The sequence below is a fragment of the Hyaena hyaena genome, unplaced genomic scaffold, assembly GCF_003009895.1.
Source record: "Hyaena hyaena isolate Hyena2069 unplaced genomic scaffold, ASM300989v1 scaffold_1291, whole genome shotgun sequence".
Lineage (NCBI taxonomy): Eukaryota > Metazoa > Chordata > Mammalia > Carnivora > Hyaenidae > Hyaena > Hyaena hyaena.
In genome coordinates, this window is record NW_024081924.1 from 309,405 (window position 1) to 327,456 (window position 18,052).

Here is an 18,052-nt window from a genome sequence, read left to right on the forward strand (position 1 = left end):
CCCAGTCTGTGAATATCAAAATCCATTAACCTCTCTGAACTTCAGTTTCCCCACTTATGAAATGGGGATTATGGCAATACCCATGGCACAAAACTACTGTTGATTGAAGCAATGTGCATGGGAGAGTAATTTTTGCATATAATTTATAAGAACTTTTAAAGCAATTCCCCTCATGTCCTCTTTGCTATGACACCCACCCTGAGTCACTGGGTACAAATACCTATGGCCGCATTTGTCCTCCCACATCAAAGAGTGGAATCAAGTTTACTCTGCTCCACTTTGCTGAATTTTAAGCTTTCTGTTCCATGTGGAAATTCTATGAAGACTATTTCTATTTGCATCATTCTTAAGGTTGAATTTAGAAGTGTTAAACACTCAAACCTTAACAAGTTTTCATCTTCTGGAATAAGTTTTTGTTTTTGAATTGGAGAGTATTAAAGAAAACAATTATTGGGAACAAAAAAAAATGTCATTTCTCTGCCAAACCATAAGCATTGAAATTGTTTCTATCAATGGAAACAGTCCAAGAATTTGAAAAACAAATCCCAGTGAAAACCGACAAAATCAAGTTAGCAATTTCTTCTTTTAGATTTTTTAAAGACACTATAAACTAGAAGATGTAGCATTTTTTAATGAAATTCTCATCTTCCAGCAGAAGCCATTATTTTCGCAAATCAATGCTTACGGCTTAAAAGAGAAAGCATAATGAATGAACATTGTGATAAAAGCGAAGGACCCTCCAAACAGATTTTAAAAGGAAATTACAATTCAGTAAATTCCCCATCCTCTCTTATGTTTGCATTTCCATTCTCTACTTTTGCTGACTCCAAAAGCCAGATTTCCACTCCATTTCTCATCCTGTTGTCTTTGCAACATGGATAAGTCTTTTTGATACAAAAGACTTTATATTGTGGGAAATAGGTTCCGCCTCCAGATTTAAAGTCTAATTTGGAGCCCTCCTATGCCAAATTTATCCACATTATCTACAAATACGTTGTAATAAAATATTGAAGGTATTATTAAATCTCTGTATAATCCACAGCTGTTCAAATGTATCTGAAAGCTTTCCCTTAGGTTCAGATTGACCCAAGACAATAATAAAGTGAACAAGCCAATAAAAAATAATCTCTGTATCTCAAAGAAAACATCCTACCAGAGGATATTTATCAAAAGCGATTCATAGAATTATACTAATTACCATAATTGATTTCACCCATTGAAAATCATTAAAACTATAAAGATTATTTAGAACAGCATTCCCTAAACTATATTATACATCGTGTTACTTAATAGATGTTTAAGGAAAAAATAATAATAGGTACTTGTATCAATTACCTTTGAAAAACAAAAATCCTCTCTTGAGGAGTTATGTTTTATTTACATATGTATGTATTACATACATAATATTTACATATGAAAGGAACTGAGAAGTCCTACAGTAAAGAAATTTAACATTGTTTCCCATGTCTCCTCAACCAATTTGACTGCAGAATCCCTCTTTCAAAAAACATCTCTTAATATTTGTCAAATTAGAACTTTTCAGTTTAAAAAATTCTGTTGTAGGACCTCAACCAACTATATCACTCCATACACATACACACACAAATATCATAACTGCTTTTCACTTTGACTTTCATTTTCACCCACTTTTCACTTTCTAGTACACCCTTCAAAACTAACTTCCAGTCATCATCAAAATATATGTACAACCTCAGGATACTGCTTTCTGTTAAGAGGCAAATTATGCAAGTAACTAGTTGGAAATCAGAAGGTAAAAGGGCTCTGAAATAAGACTGCCTAGATTTAAATCATGGTTATTAATTGTATGATTTTGAGCAAATTATTTGGTCTCATTAATCCTTGATTTTTCTCTTCTATAAATTGGGCATGATAATGGTGTATATTTCATTAGGTTACTGTGATGTTTATGTGAGATGATGCCCATCGAAACAAGTCTGATACCAAGTAAGTGTCCAAAAACACTGCAGAAACAAATATATACACAAATCATACCAATAAATCTCAGTTGATGCATTTCTCCTTCTACTTTACGAATTTTCCTATTAGATAAAGCTGTTGGATAAATCCTTTGGGAAAAGATTTTGTGAGCCTCGATAACAAGATTGAACCAGACAACTGAACAAGTCTACCTTCAATCTTAATCATTGCCGCCACTTTATTTGTGATTGAGGGCTACCCTACAAGGGTGTCACCTAACCTTTTTGAATTCTAAATATTACTGAATCTCAGAATTCAACTGTCTGGCCCCTCCTAACTCCCCAGCCCCATCGCATGTCACTCTTCCTTCTTGCTCTCTGTTCCAGGATTAATGGACTACCACGCCGCCGCCGCCGCCACCACCGCCACCAGGTTAGGTTAGTTATCCACATGCCCTTCTAATATTTATCATGCTTTATTATAACATTATTTGTCTCCTCAGCTTTACTGTGATGACTGAGTCTGTGTGTTTTCCATTCTGGCCTCGATATTTGTCACAGAGTAGAACATACTGGTTGTTCTATGAGCAAATGGCTGGTATGGAGATACCCATGCAACCTTCAACCTCCTACCCCACTTTGCACATACCATTCATGTCTCCCACACATAGTCTTGCACAGTCCTAGAAGGTGGAGCCCCTATAATGTTTGAGAGTGCATTTTCCATGAGCTGGTAGGAGGGAGCTCAGAATCAGATTTAAGCTGATTTAAGGAAAATAAGGAAGCATGACTTTTGTTATTACAAAATTAATCCTGCCACAAATGTAGGAGGATTTCCAATTTAAGGATGCAGCTTAGAGAAATAATTTGCCAATAATCACACAATGAGAAAATGGCAGAGCTGGAATCCAAATCCTAGAGTTTGTAACTTTTAAGCAAAGCCCTTCACATCAATTTTCACAACACCATTCTGTCTGATTTATATATCATGCCAATCAAAAAAAAAAAAAGATACTCATAAAAAATTCTAAATATAGACATTTCAAGACATATGGGGTGTAGCAGTGCCAGCAGATCAATGCCAAGCCACATCTACAGACAAGAGAGAAGAGTACTGTGTAGCAGCAATGTCCACCAGGGTGAGGTCTTATGGGCAGAGGAACTCTGTTCCACAGTGCTCTTTCAGTATACCAGTTTGGAGTGAGAAAACCCAACCTCAATGTTAATCATTGTTCTAACACTTTAATGTTGTGTGATTACGTGCTAGTCATGTACCTCTTCAGAATCTCACTATTCTATCTTTTTTTTAAATTTTTTAAAAGCATTTATTCATTTTTGAGAGAGAGATAGAGTGCGAGTTGGGTAGGAGCAGAGAGAGAGGGAGACAGAACCCAAAGCAGGCTCCAGGCTCTGAGCTCAGTACAGAGCTCGACGTGGGGCTAGAACCCACAAGCAGTGAGATCATGACCTGAGTTGAAGTCAGATGCCCACCGACTGAACCACCCAGGTGCCCCTCAATATTCTATCTTAAAGTAGGGGTAATTTTACCTATTTGTCAGGTGTAATGTGAGGACCCAGTGACTTAATATGAGTAAAACTGCCTAATGCAACTCTGGAGCCTACTGGATACTCCTTTTGTTCCCCTTCTTTTTGACCAGCAGTTATTGATAAGAAGGCCTTCTTCTTAACTATATTTCTCTATAGGTAATCTCCAAGATATTTGGTGCTAATTTAAGGACAAATTCTGGTTGTTGGTACCTCAGCCCTGAGAAGGGGTGAAAGGTTGGCAGAGGTAGTTAATCTTTCTTTCAAGTTGGCTTTCGACTCATGGACCAGAGATAACATGGTGCTTACAGCAGAGAGAACACATTGGAATCTCATGTGTTCTGACGTGGACTAAAGCCAGGCCATGATATTTGAAGGAGTCCCCCAATTGTGAAACCCAACCTTCTTCATCCTAACAAATATGCCTTTGGCTGTGTGTTCCTAGGCAACTGTCGTTAGAGCATCATTCATCCCTGCCCCAAAAGCTCCCAAAGCCAACTGGAAATCAAACTCCCTGGCAAGGCTCAAATGAAAGGACATTAAGTTTTGTCCACCAAGTTATAAATGTGAGGTTTGGTAGAGACTCAAAAAGGAAACAAGGAGGAGCCTCTCTCATTTGGTGCTCTTTCCACTGAAGAAATATCTTTGTCACCCTAGTTTTCAGGAGCAACATAATAAAGCCTCTTATAAAAGAATCTGTCTCAGCACATCAGGTACCAATTGATTTCATCAGTAATTCATTAAAAAGTTTGGTTAAGAGTGAGAAGGGAAGCAAAGCAAAATTGTGTCTATACAGTGGGAAAACTCAGATCTAAAAGATATGAAACTGGAATGTTCAAACTTCCTAAAGTGTGATAGGATCAGAATGTGAGGGAGCCAATCAGTTATGTCATTAAGACATCTCACTAAGGGGGAAGGAGAAGAAAAGAAACCAGAAATTATTGACAAATGCAAGAAGACAATGCACAACACAAATGCTGTTTCCTCAGTTCTTCAGGAAAATATCCTATGTCTTTCTCCCTCAACATCTATATCTACCTGACTTTTTAAAAAGGTAAGAGACATCCAATTCCATACACTGGCTTTCATTATTCTTTTATTTATTCAAAATGTATGATTATATATTTAGTTTTAGACCCTGTGCTATAGCTGTAGAAAAAAATGTGAACTAAAATAGACACAGTCTTTCTCTCAGAAAGTTCACATTTTAATCAGGAAGCTAGACATTAATCAAATAATCATTTCATGAATGTTTGATTACAGATATGTAAGTGTTCTGAATGAAGAGCTCTGGTGATATGAAGGGAAATTGACCTATGCTGGGGAGGGTGCCATTACAGGCTTCCTAAGGAAGTGACTCATGAGCTTATATCAAAAGTATGAGTAATGAAGCAAAAGTATATCTAAAGAGGGATATATGAGAAGGATGTTCGGTAACTCACCAAACTGACAGGAAGACTGAGGGCATTAGCTCAGAAACCATCAGGAATCAAGGGAAACTGATGGCAGAAATGCTTCTGGCCCTGCAGCCACTCCTGCTCAATGATGTTGCCACTGAGGCAAACAATCAAACCTTATTGTCCTTTGTCTTTTTGTCACTATCTCCAGATTCAAACTGGGCAGTAGGAACAGCCAGTTGTACAAGGTTAAGTCAGGTGTTCAAGAACAAGAAGGCTCTTCTTCTACTGACCCACATGATAGGCATTCCCAGAACTAGAAAGAGGTATATTCTGGACAGCATGAAGGAAAAACAGCTTACCACTGAGAGAGAAAGGAGAAGAGCATCACTGAGAATAAAAACAGGATCCACAGTGCCCTCTGCCTGAAGGTTAAAGGCTGGAAATCTAGGTAAATTCAGCTGATTCAGGTCTTTGAAAGCCATATAAGGATTTGAGCCTTTACCTTGGTACAATAAGTCATTAATGAATTTATAATCAGGGTACAGGCATATCCTATTGCATTTTAGAAAGATAATTTGGGGTATAGAGAACAGAGGATAGGGTAACAGGAGTGTGAGATCAGTGTAGTGGATGCTGTTTCATGCATCCCAAGTACCCTCTTTGGGACTGAGATTTATTCTCCCAGGTACAGGAGTGTTGGCTGTTGGCAATTCACAGTTAAGACCTTCTATGTGAGTGGCCCTCGACTGAAGGATGCTGCCATAGGGAGTTATGGTCCCCCCAGGGGACAGCTGGCATCAGTTGAGCAAACAATCCTGCTACAAAGACTTCCTTTTTGAGGTGGCTCTGAAGGGCTATCTGGGCTTTCAAGATCCCTATGGCATTAGCTGAGGCCTTGTTACAACTACATTCAGCTGAACGCTCCTTCCACTTAGACCAGCTACTCACTCCTCACAGGTGTTGACCCCAGAGCACACTTCAAATAATCCCCTTGTATGCAAATGTGCATCTCAAAGTTTACTTTCTGGGGAACCCAACCCAAGTCAACAAGGCAATCAGAAGATTGTGGGAGTCTGGCAATGAAAACCAGAAACCTCAGCTATGGTGGTGGTGGATACTATGGAGAGAAATGCACTGACTGAACTTTTAAAGGCCCAAGGGCCCCAGAATAATAATGAGAACAGACCATATGCAGAGTCAATGAAAGAAAGTCACTAATCCCTTCCTGGATTAGATGTTTTCAACTTCCCTAGTGCTTCAATAGGAGACAGAAACAGTCATTGTTGAACACACTGGCCCCCAACACAATTTCAAGCTTTGTCCCCATTCTAATAACCACTAATGCTCCTGCTGCAGTCAGCATCTGTCACAGTGTATGATGTGTTGGGATCCCTGCCTCCAGAGCTCAGACTTTTAAGTCTGAAGCAGCTGTTCCAGCTCAGCTCTCCTGTCTGATGCTTTGTAGCCATGTCACTAAATTTCCAAAAGTCAGTTCACTTTATGGCTTTTTTTCTCCCCTTTCTCTCTCTCTCTTTAGAACTGCCGCCGCCCAATGTAGCAGCTGCCAAGAGGCTTGATTCCAAACACAGGGCTTTTAAAAGGTGACAGATGAGATGATGTCATGGCATCTAAGGTAAAAAGCTCTTTCTTCCCCCAGAGTGGTTTAACTAATAAAATTAATTTGCCTGTTTAAAATTTAAAATAAAGACAAGATGTTTCGATTTTTCAATAAAGAAGTTTGGCAGGAACAAAGGGAGTTATTTGCATGCTGATGGGGCTGGTGGGGAGCCAAAGTATAGAAAGACCTTCCTGATGCCAAGCAGAAGAGCCTTGCCTCTTCCCTTCCCTCTCTGATTCAGGGATGCAGAAGGAGCTGCAGAGATGTAACTTTCTCCAGGGAAGAAATGGGCAAGGTAGGATGGGCACTTGTGGAAGTGAGGGCCATTGAGTAGTTGGCCCTCTTGAGCCATTAAGAAAAGTAATCAGTTCAGAACTATTCTTAAAGGGTGATCACATGGGCCAGGCAGCAACAGTCCCCCAGTGGCCTCCCTCTGAATAGCTGAGGACTAATTCTCTTTGCTATATGTGGCAACTATTGAAAAGAAGAACTTTGCAAAGCCTTGTAAATTCCTGGTAGCTACTCTATATTGCCCCCATTTCTTGTTTTCTCTCCACAACTGACTATGGATGGACTCAGCATTTCCTCCACAGCCAGGATAGCAGAGCTCAGCCTCAAAGGGGCAATTCCGTTTTTCCACCCTCTGTTTCTACCTTCCAACCTCCCCACAACCCATGGTTCAAATTGATGGCTATTGCTCTCCACTGGAGAAAGACATTGTGAGTACTGAATTTGGATTCAGTCTTGAATCTTGAAAAACCCCAGAGATTTGTATGGATTGTCCAAAGGACCTGCTCATTCCTAGTTGCCCATATTTCATTAGAATATAATTAATGCTTACAAGTTTAGACATTCTGCCTTACAAAGTGCTCTCACATACATTATTGCATTTGATGCACACATCATTAGCCAGTTTTATAGGTGAGAAAACTAATGATCACAAGGAAGATAAGAAGGATGAAAATATTTTTGCAATCTATGCATTAGAAACTGTGTGGAAGCTTCACTACATTATCCAATGATTTTCACAACAGCCCTGAGAACTAGGGAATTGTATCCCATCTACAAAGAGGAAATGGGAGACTTGGCATTTATATGACCACCCAAATTCACAAAATTGACCTCAGATTTGTACTTTGGTCATTTTGGCCTCAAATTTACCCCCCACAGTGGCCTAGGGTTCATTTCATTTTCCTGGCAGATGGACAGATCTATTTGGCCCATTCACTTCTTAGCAGTCCTTCCAAGCTAGAATGTCCAACAGACCCTCCCCTCCAAACATCTTTTGTGTGTCTCTTAGGAAACACAAAATGTCTTTAAAATACCTGGAAAGAAAAGTTACACAAACCACAGTTCTTATCTTCATTTGGCATCAAAGCTGGGAATAGATCCCATGTCATTGCCATCATTGCCATTGCCCATTTCCCTATCATCATCATCATCATTATCATCATCATCATTATCTTCATAAAACCCTCTCTTTGGGACTCTTTCAAGCACTTCTTCCTTAGTGGGCATTTTTTAGAACACAAAACAGACACGGCCCTTGATTTTGAGTTGCATTTTGTAGTAATGTTCAGTAAGAATTCAGTCTCTAGAGCTGGTTGAAATTAACAAACATTTAGGATAAGTGACTTAGGGAAATTCAATGGTTGAACCAAAGTAATAGGAATCTGTTTATAAGACAACCCTCATAAATAGTGTAAAATGAATATGCTGCTCAAAAAAGGAATTAATTAACATTTAACTACCACGCATTTTTCTATCCATTAACTAAACATCTCTACAAATGGCTTTGTGGAATGGAAAATTTATTCCCACCCATTTGGTATTTATCACTAATGGTGGAAGTGAAAGGGAGAAAATGCTTGATACATCAGCAAAACAACCACTCAGCCACAGTTCAGAAGAATCCTGTAAGAATATGAACAACACAAAATTGTTTATAATCCTTTCTTCACAGTCTCCTTTCCCCTCATGTTCATTTTGCAGGACAGGAGCACTCCCAGGAAGTGATGATAATTACCTGGCATACCCAACAAGGCCAGCTGGCTCCCCAGCACCTGGCAGAATTTCCTCAATATTGTGTGCATGTAATAAATACATGTTGAATCAATTAACTAATGATCAAATTCACCTCTTCTAATTGCACTGATAAACACTCTTTGCCAACATTATTTGTCATTATATATTACAATTTCCACTGTTTTTCACCCCCTCAGAAAACAAAAACAAAAACAACCCTACAATATGCCATGGGGCAAGAGTACATTACTTCCCCATTCTCAATCTTTTCATCTCGTTAACATTCTGAAAATAGAGACAATTGCCTTGCATTTGTTCCACCTCCTTGAACCCCCAAAGCACTTTTTTCTTTCTCTCCAGTGCTGCTTGTTATTGGTTTTCTTTCCCCCTACTGACTGTAAGTTGGAAGACAGGGACACTACATGGTGTCATCCTCAACTACTTGCTCAGGAATGTGTCCATAGTGGGTATTCAGTGCAGACTGTTCTTGTTTCAATGGAAACATGCATTGTTTGTTCTCTGGAAACCTAAAGATTTTCTATTAGGACATTTGAGATGCAGTCCTTCCCAGAAGCAGAGAGATAGCTTTCCCATCAGATGTGTCCAAGGTTCTGCTCACCACACTGTTAGTGAGACCAAGAAGAAGGAGAGTCAACTCTGCAGTCCAGTCTTTGAGGCTTTAAAAATGTAAATGATAACTGCAAGCTGAGTTAATGGAGCCTACATCTCAGTATAACTTATATGAGTGGTCTGAGCAAAATACGAAGTAAGGCCATACAAGAAGCACTGCATTTTGGTAAAGATCAGGGAGGTCTGAAAAGCAGGGCAGAGGAACTGATTAGCACCATTTCTATTAACTTACAGAGAAACATTAGTGTTCTACTCAAGGACAAAAAATTATCTTTGGCCTAATTAATTCATTTCCCAGGTTGAGCTTTGTGGTGTGTGTCTGTGTGCACATGTGCTCGTGTATGTAGGATTATTTCTCCTTTCTGCTGCACAATTGATTGTGTTTGTGTCTGGGACTCATTACATGATTGAAAATCAAAAGCAGCTGGAAATTCATGGGGCAAAAAGAGATCTCATTACAAGAAACATTAGAGACATGGTCCATTGGGAGGCAAATTGTACAGAGATAGATTCATAGAATCGTTGGCCTTTGCCCCTGTTGACCACTCTGTCAGACCTTTAATTCTCTCACCTTTGGGCTTCTACCACCAAGATATCTCTTGATTCTCTTCTTGTCATTCAGCTCCCTCCTTAATCAAATCATAGTCTTCAACCCACCTGAAGAATATAAATGTACTGCAAGTTTGTATAGTGCTTTTCTTTTCCAACTGTCTAATTTCACTGAGTGAACTCATCTAGACCCATTACTTTCCAGGATACACTTCCTCAATCACATCTTTATCCCAGACCCATCATGAAAACCCCCAAACCTATTCCTGCTTTTTTGTTCCTATGTCAGTTGATGGCATCATCATGCACTCAGTTTCCCAAGATGGAGCTTCAGATCTGTCTTCCTTTCCTGCATTTCCAGTCTCTGGTCAAGTGAAACTGACTTCCTATTACGAATGATATTTTTGTCTAAAAAATGCTTATTTTGTGCCAGGTACTTCTCTAAGCTTTGCAACCCTGTGAAGAAGACGTCATAACTCTTCCCATTTTAGAGATAGGGAAACTGAGATGTCAAGAGGTAAAGCAACTTTCCCAAGACCACACAGTTTATAAATGGCAGAGCCAGGATTTAAACTCAGGCATATTGGTTTCAGCATCTCAGTTCTTGAATCATATACTTGCATATACTTGGCTGCCTCTACATTACCCAGTTCCACTGCTTGCTCAAGTCAGTGTCTCTCAATTAACAGCATCTCTTTCTCTATCCTATACTTGCATTGAAGATTTTTTTTCAAAATTACAAACCTCTTTTCTAAAATATATTCTAATTCAAGTGGATCTAATATCCACTAAACTAAAACCCAAACTTTCAATAACATCCAATGTCATTGAAAATCTTTCCCCAGCCTATCTCCAAACTTCATCTCCTGCTACTCTTTCCAACCTCTGCTCCTGACACTTCTTGCCTTTCTTTCGTTTAATAATACTTTTTCTAGCAAGCATGTGTTGAGCACCTAGGTATATCAGACATTGCAATGGGCACTTTCTATTTTTTCCTCACTAATTATCACAGAAATTTTATAATATAAGTATTATTTTTATCTCCTTTTTCCAATGAGAAAACTTGGACTCTGGAAAATTAAAAGGGCTTAAGGCCCCTTTGGAAACAAGTAGTGAGTCAAGATTTAAACAATGAATCCAAGATTCACATCTTTTTTCCTACCAATAAATAAGTGTATGTAGGAGTGTCTTAATAATTCCTGGAGGTGTTCTCTGGGATGCAAACTTGACCTTTGGCAATATTGCTGTGAGTTCATTTTAAAAGTGTTTTTCAGCATTCTTTCAGGTACCCAAGAAAGGTGGTGGTGGTGTGAAGAGTTGTAATAGCTAAGCCCCAAAGATAGAGGACTATTGAGTAAAGGCTGACCTAAGCAGTGACGGCTGGTGCTCCTGATAATCTGATGGCATGATCAGGAACTCTAATCCCAAAGAAGCATTAGTTAATCCTAATCAAAAGCCAACCAACCAACCAACCAACCAACCAACCAGCCAACCAACAGTGAGTAGCCAATTTTATAGCCTGAATTTTGTAGCTTAAATCAGGACATGAAATGCTCATTACACTACTAACTCAACAGCCAGAATGTAAGTTAAAATGTACTGTTAGAAGTTCTCCTAAAGTTTCCTTTGTCTCCTAGTGTGCAGAGAGAGAAACACACCTGGCTCCCACCAATTGTGCAAAATATCCCCACAAAACCCACCTGGCCCCCACCAGTTGTGCAAAATATTTTCCTTGTAAAAGGAAGATAGTAAGAGGGAGCCTTACAAAGTGTATTTACCTGGGGCCCCTGAACCTCCTGCTTTCCCCTCCACTCTAAGCCAAACTATTCCCTTCACCAAACTAGAGGGCACTCTACCTTCTAGTGGTCAAATGTGTATGGTTACCTTCCCAGGATGGAGATTATGGAGCCCACACATGATGAGATCTTCTCCTGAAGGACCTGGCCCCAACACAGACCATTCTGATTATTATTTTTCTATTGACAACCTCTAAGATAAAAGTTCAAATACAGATGTTATATGGGAAGGGGACTTTGGAGTCCCTCTCCTTGTCACGAATAACAAATAAATATATCTTCCTTCCTTTGACTACCATGTCCTCTCTTTTTCTAAATTCCCTTCCCAAACATGGATCAACAGAAACAACTGCATGTGGTGAAAAGCTCACTTTAGGACTCCAGAGTCTGATCCTGAAACCCAGTTTCAACATCTACACTTGGATAGAACTTGTCAAGCCCCTCATTGTTCTAGCTATAACTCTCCCATCAGGAATAGCCTTAGGAAAAAAAGGAGAAGAGGTAAAAGAAAAGAATGAATTAACTTGTATAGAGTGCTAGGTATCTATGTACTAGGAAGTTTTATGTGATGTGTGTAGTGTGTGCAACACATGTTGCATATATATCCTCTCAATCTTCAGAGTAGTTTAATGAAGTCAATGGTATGATTGCATTTTACACATGATAAAACTGAGGCTCCAGGAAATTAAGAAACATGCTTGAACCCAGCATAGATTATAAATGACAGAATGAAAAATCGAATCAAACTCCTTAAGTTAGGAGTTGGCAAACTTTAAATTTTGGAAGCTGAGGTTCAGTATCATTGAAACTAAGTTTTTAATGTTAGTATGAACATATGCACACTTATAAGCTGAAGAAACCCAAGACATTTGACTTGCACATTATTCAGCTGAAGCAGTGAGAATTGTAACTCCATCTTTCAGGAATTAGAAAATAAAATATTTCCAAGGCATTTATTTACCTTTTTTTCTTTCTCGATAAGGTGGCTCTGGAAGCTAGGTTAAACATTTTCCCAGTCAACCTATGTCTATAATAATAGGACCTGTAATTCTCTGTTACCGTATCATCAAAGAGAAACAACTCTACCATGTGTAAAACAACCTGGCATCTCTCCTATATCACATGCTCTTTCTTGTAGTGCAACATCTGTAGCTTTTGTAGCTAAATACATCTCGATATAAATCCTATTTATCATGTTTACAAGAAATATAGGGTACATAAATTGTGTTGTATGGTGTCTTCTGGTTACTCAATAATATACTTTCTGCTCAAAACAACCAAATGAATCATTGGTCTTATGGTGAAAGAGTCATGGGTCACGTTACTCTTCAGGTTTACCTGCCTTCTGACTACCTCTAACTCAGGTCCTCAGGGAAGGAACTAAGACTACGGAGCTCCATCTCATCACCCTACTGTTTCTACCTTCTCATCTATCTCTCTCACTTCTCTTTCCAGGGTCCTACTCTTTCTTTCTTTCTTTCTTTCTTTCTTTCTTTCTTTCTTTCTTTCTTTCTTTCTTTCTTTCTTTCTTTCTTTCTTTCTTTCTTTAGAACTTTAAGGAGAATCTGCTTATAAATTAGCAAGTTCAGTAGCTATAAAATGACACCATGAAGGACTTCAACTGTTTACACCTGAGGCAAATAAATGAAAAAAAAAAAAAAAAACCCCTCACTATATATTAGCTACCAGCAGGAGCCTAATGTCTCATCCATTTGGTGAGAGCTAGACTCAGGATGGTCAGAAGACACTTAAAAGCCCCTATCTCCTTCTCCTCATTCAATTAGTTCCACAGATGTGGTAATGGTGGTTTTGGTGATAGTAAAGATGTAGTAGTCATTTGTTAATCATCTGCCATCTATCACATGTTGTGTTAGACTTTAATAGAGAGCACCTTAATCTTCTACAACTCTATCAATTGGCAGTTACTATGTTGATATGAAGGAAGGACACAGATTGTCTTGTCCAGTAGCTCATATAGCTGAAACAAGCTTTGAATTCAGTTCTGATTCTAAAACCCGTGCTCTTCCCTCTTTAAAATACAGCCTCTCTTAAATGTAGGGTGACCACATCTTTTTTCCACTTTATTTGTGCTCCTGCTCTTCTTTATTTCTCCATCCTCATTTCTCTGCCCCCACAAAATAATAATCATTTCTTTAAAATCTCCTGTTCTAGTTCATGATTTCATTTCCTCCTAAGAACACAGCTGAGAAATCATTTTTAATGATATCAAATCATTTTTTATTGGTGCTCTGCAAAAATGATAGTGGTGTCACACCAGACACTCTAAAAAGCTGGTATATTATAGAGGGAAACTGCTAAAACTGCAGCCTCATGCTGGGTTGCTGCTCACAAGTGTTTCTTAATCTGCAACCCTGGGGTTATGAATGACAACCCATAAAAGTTCTTAGAAAGGTAAAGCTAGTGAAAAAAGGATGAAATCCACATCCATCTATTTAACCAATATACATTAAATTTGTACTGTGTTTCAGACTCTGTACTAGGCACTGGGGGTAAAATGATTGTCAAGCTATAAGAAGAGAATGTAAATTTATAATTAAAATCCCTTGAATCCCTTGACACATTAGTGCAGGGTGCTAGGAGAAAAGCATCTCAGACACAAGGAAGACTTGGGTTGGGCCACAACCTCTTAGCATGTGAGATTTAAGCTAAAATACAAAGGATAAGTTCACATCAGCCAGGCATGCTGGGTATCTTTGGCTTTCCTCTAGCTCTGATTAATAAATTACCCCAGAACTTAGTAACTTAAAATAAAAATGGTTATTTATATGATTGCAAATCTCCAGTTTGGTCAGAGTTTAGTAGGAAACTCCTGCCTTTGCTCCATGTGCTATAAACTGGGTGTTGTAAACAAGGTCTGATGAGTTCACCACCATGACCTGCTCACAAAAGCTAAGAAGTTGATGCCAAAGGTCAGGTGGGAGCTCAACTTGCGGGAAGGGGACGTGCCAGAGGTCTCAATTCCCCTTACATGGGCCTTCTCATGTGCTCTGGGCTTCTTTAAAGCATGGAGACCAGGTTCCAAGGGTGAGTGTCCAAGGAGAGAAAGCCAGATGGAAGTTGTATTACCTCTTATGACTCAACCTCAAAAATCACAGACTCTCATTCCCACCTTACCCTATGACTCCAGATAGTCATAAAGGCCCACCTAAGATCTGTGACCAGACTTCAGCTCTTGATAGAAGCATGACGATAATTGAGAATAACATATGAGGTAGGAAATACTATGTTAGTTTCCAATTTCTGGAAAACTTTATCAACCATAATCCTTTGAACCCACTGTCTATACTTCACACTGCTCTTGCTTGGAGAGTTAAATACCTGAATTGCATCATCAACAGCCTCCCTTATCCTTGGCTTCTGTTAAGTTTTTGACTAAAGGGTGCATTTGCAAGAGATTGAAAAGGAAAAGTCAATTCAATATATAAATTCTCTCAGCCTTTTGTGAACAGGTGCACCTTGGCTGTCCATGCCCTTCAACTGAAGGCCCTAGATCTAGCAGGCAGTTTTCTCTCTTTTGGTTCTGATATCTTCCCCTTCTCCCTGATCTTTCAGACTTAGAGGCTGAAACTGTTCTTCTCTGTTCCTCGTCCCAAGATACTACATTAGCCCTTTGTTTTTCTAGGCTCTGTACTATTCCTTGATGTATACTCCAATTATACTCCAATTTACTTATGTAAGTAGCCCATTTATTTAAATATTCTGAAATTATTTAATGTAAATACATCATGGGGTTTTTTGTTTGTTTCTTTGTTTTCTCCTGACCCTAACTAGTGTACCAAGTAAAGAGCTATCTGGTGAAGATGATATATAAATTCATTGTTTGATACATGATTTCTCCTCTAAACATTTAGTGTTATTAGACGATTCATAACCAGTCTAAAAGAAACAAAAAAAAATATTTCCATGGACCAATAATGGGAGGAAACTGAAAAATGCTGAGCAGAAGCCAAGGGACTGCTAAGGCTTGAAATGCAGAAACAGATAGTGGGATATTGTGGGCAAAAAGTATCCAGCACACAGTGTGGGACTAGAGCCAGACTCCACAAAATTAAGAGATGAAAGAGGGCTCCCCACTCCTGTAAGAATGCTAATAAAATACCAGAGTTCACCACTGCCTCATGCTGTGGAATATAGAAACCTGGGAGTTCAAAGAGGCTGGAGGACACAGACACTACCTCCATACCAAGAACTGAACCAAGCTGCCAGATAGCTCGGGGTCAGGGCATGCAGTATTTCTAAATTCATCATGGGAAGGGCTTGTGGACCTATTATCAATACTGGTATTGGTCAGGGCAAACACAAAAATACTGCATACAGAAGAGTAATAGTGTAAGAAAACAGACAATAAAACCAAACCAAAATAATGTCCAGTCCAAAATGAAGCTGCAAAAATAGAATTTAAAAAGATGTGAAATCATATAATGCTAGATATCTCCCAAAATGTCAACCACACAAAAATGAATTACTTCCAGAAAAAAAATATTTTAAAAATCATTATCATTTTATTTTAGTTTTTTAGCTTTCTATTATTTATTTATTTATTTATTTATTTATTTCATAGTTTATTGTCAAGTTGGTTTCCATATAACATCCAGTGCTCATCCCAACAAGTGCCCTCCTTCATGCTCATCAACCCCCTCCCCCTCTCCACCAACCCCATCAGCCCTCAGTTTGTTCTCAGTATTCAAGAGTCTCTCATGGTTTGCCTCCCTCTCTCTCCCCAACTATTTTTCCCCTTCTCCTCCCCCATGGGCCTCTGTTAAGCTTCCCCTGTTCTGCTTATAAGTGAAAACATAAAAACATTATCATTTCAAAAAGTAATATGAGGGGCGCCTGGGTGGCTCAGTTGGTTAAGTGTCCGGCTCAGATCATAATCCCATGGTTTGTGGAATCGAGCCCTGCGTCGGGCTCTGTGCTGACAGCTAGCTCAGAGCCTGGAGCCTGTTTCAGATTCTGTGTCTCCCTCTCTCTCTGACCCTCCCTTGCTCACGCTGTCTTTCTCTCCTCTCTCTCTCTCTCAGAAATAAATTAAAAACATTAAAAATGTTTTAAAAAGTAATATGAATAAGATGCTCAAAAAAAGTATTAAAAATTTAGAAATTTAAAAAGTATATCTGAAAGAAAAACAGTTAGAAATCTTAGGAATAAAAATTGTAGTCACCAATATCAAAAATTCAACACCTAGAATAAAGTCCAGATTGACACAAAGAACTAGTAAGATAGAAAATAATAATGAGGAACTCACTCAGATACAGCTCAAAAACACAAGGGAATAAAATATGAAGAGTAATTAATGACTTAAAAGACATGGAGAAGAGTTTGGGAGGCTCTAACATACATCTACCAGAATTCCAGGAAGAAAGAACAAAAGAATTAATGAATATAATATAATTATATATAAATATAAAGAAATAATAGCTGAAAATTTTCCAATTCTAAAGAACATCTAAGTTCTCAGATATAAAGTGTATTCTATACCCAGAAGTATAAAAAAATAAATCCATGCTTTGAGACATTATAGTAAAATATAGATCATCAAGGATAAAGAGAGAAACTTAAAAGTTGCTGGAGAGGTCTCCTCAGCCCTGGCACAAAGGCAGCTTCCATCCAAATATTTCTATACATCCTCCTAAAGAAGTTTTAAGTTCAACAAGGAACTCAAATATAAATGCAAAGAGCTCAAATCCACATCTTCAGAATTACTAGGAGACATTTCAATAGCACAAATTTCAAATTACCTATAAGTAGAAAAATACTACATTTCAACAGAGCTTCCACAGTCATGGCAAGTTTGTGAGTTTGGAGAATGAGGAGTTGCCTTAGGAGTCTCTAAGGAAAAGAAGAGTCTATGAAATTTACATAAAATTCAGATAGGAATAACTCCCAGGAAGAAGAAGTGTATACTAAGTGCTCAGTAATAAACACCGGTCTGGGACTTACTGTTTACAGTACTGATAAAAACAAAAAAGTCTTAAGATGAGTGAAACCAGGGGCGCCTGGGTGACTTAGTCCGTTAAGCGTCCGACTTTCCCTTGGGTCATGATCTCGTGGTCCGTGGGTTCGAGCCCCACGTCGGGCTCTGTGCTGACTGCCAGCTCTGAGCCTGGAGCCTGTTTCAGAGTCTGTGACTCCCTCTCTGTCTGACCCTCCCCTGCTCACGCTGTCTCTCTCTCTCTCCTAGAAATGAGTAAAACATTAAAAAAAATTTTTTTTTAAAAAGATGAGTGAAACCAGAGGTTCCACTGATGCCTCTGCAAAGCATTTTGGGGGAAGATGTTAACTGGAGAAGGAGGGTTGCCCCCCTGACATTGTGGCATTAACGTAACAGGTAGAAATTACAAAGAAAAAATTAAATATCCTGAAGAAAAATAAGAGAGAGAGAACACAAGTTACACCAATCCTTTCCTTAACACTTTCACCAGCAATAATAATAATAATAATAATAATAATAAATATTCATCAAGGAAACTGCATTTCATTATTCCTGCACAAGAAAATACTCTTCAATGATAAACTCTATTTCTGAAATAT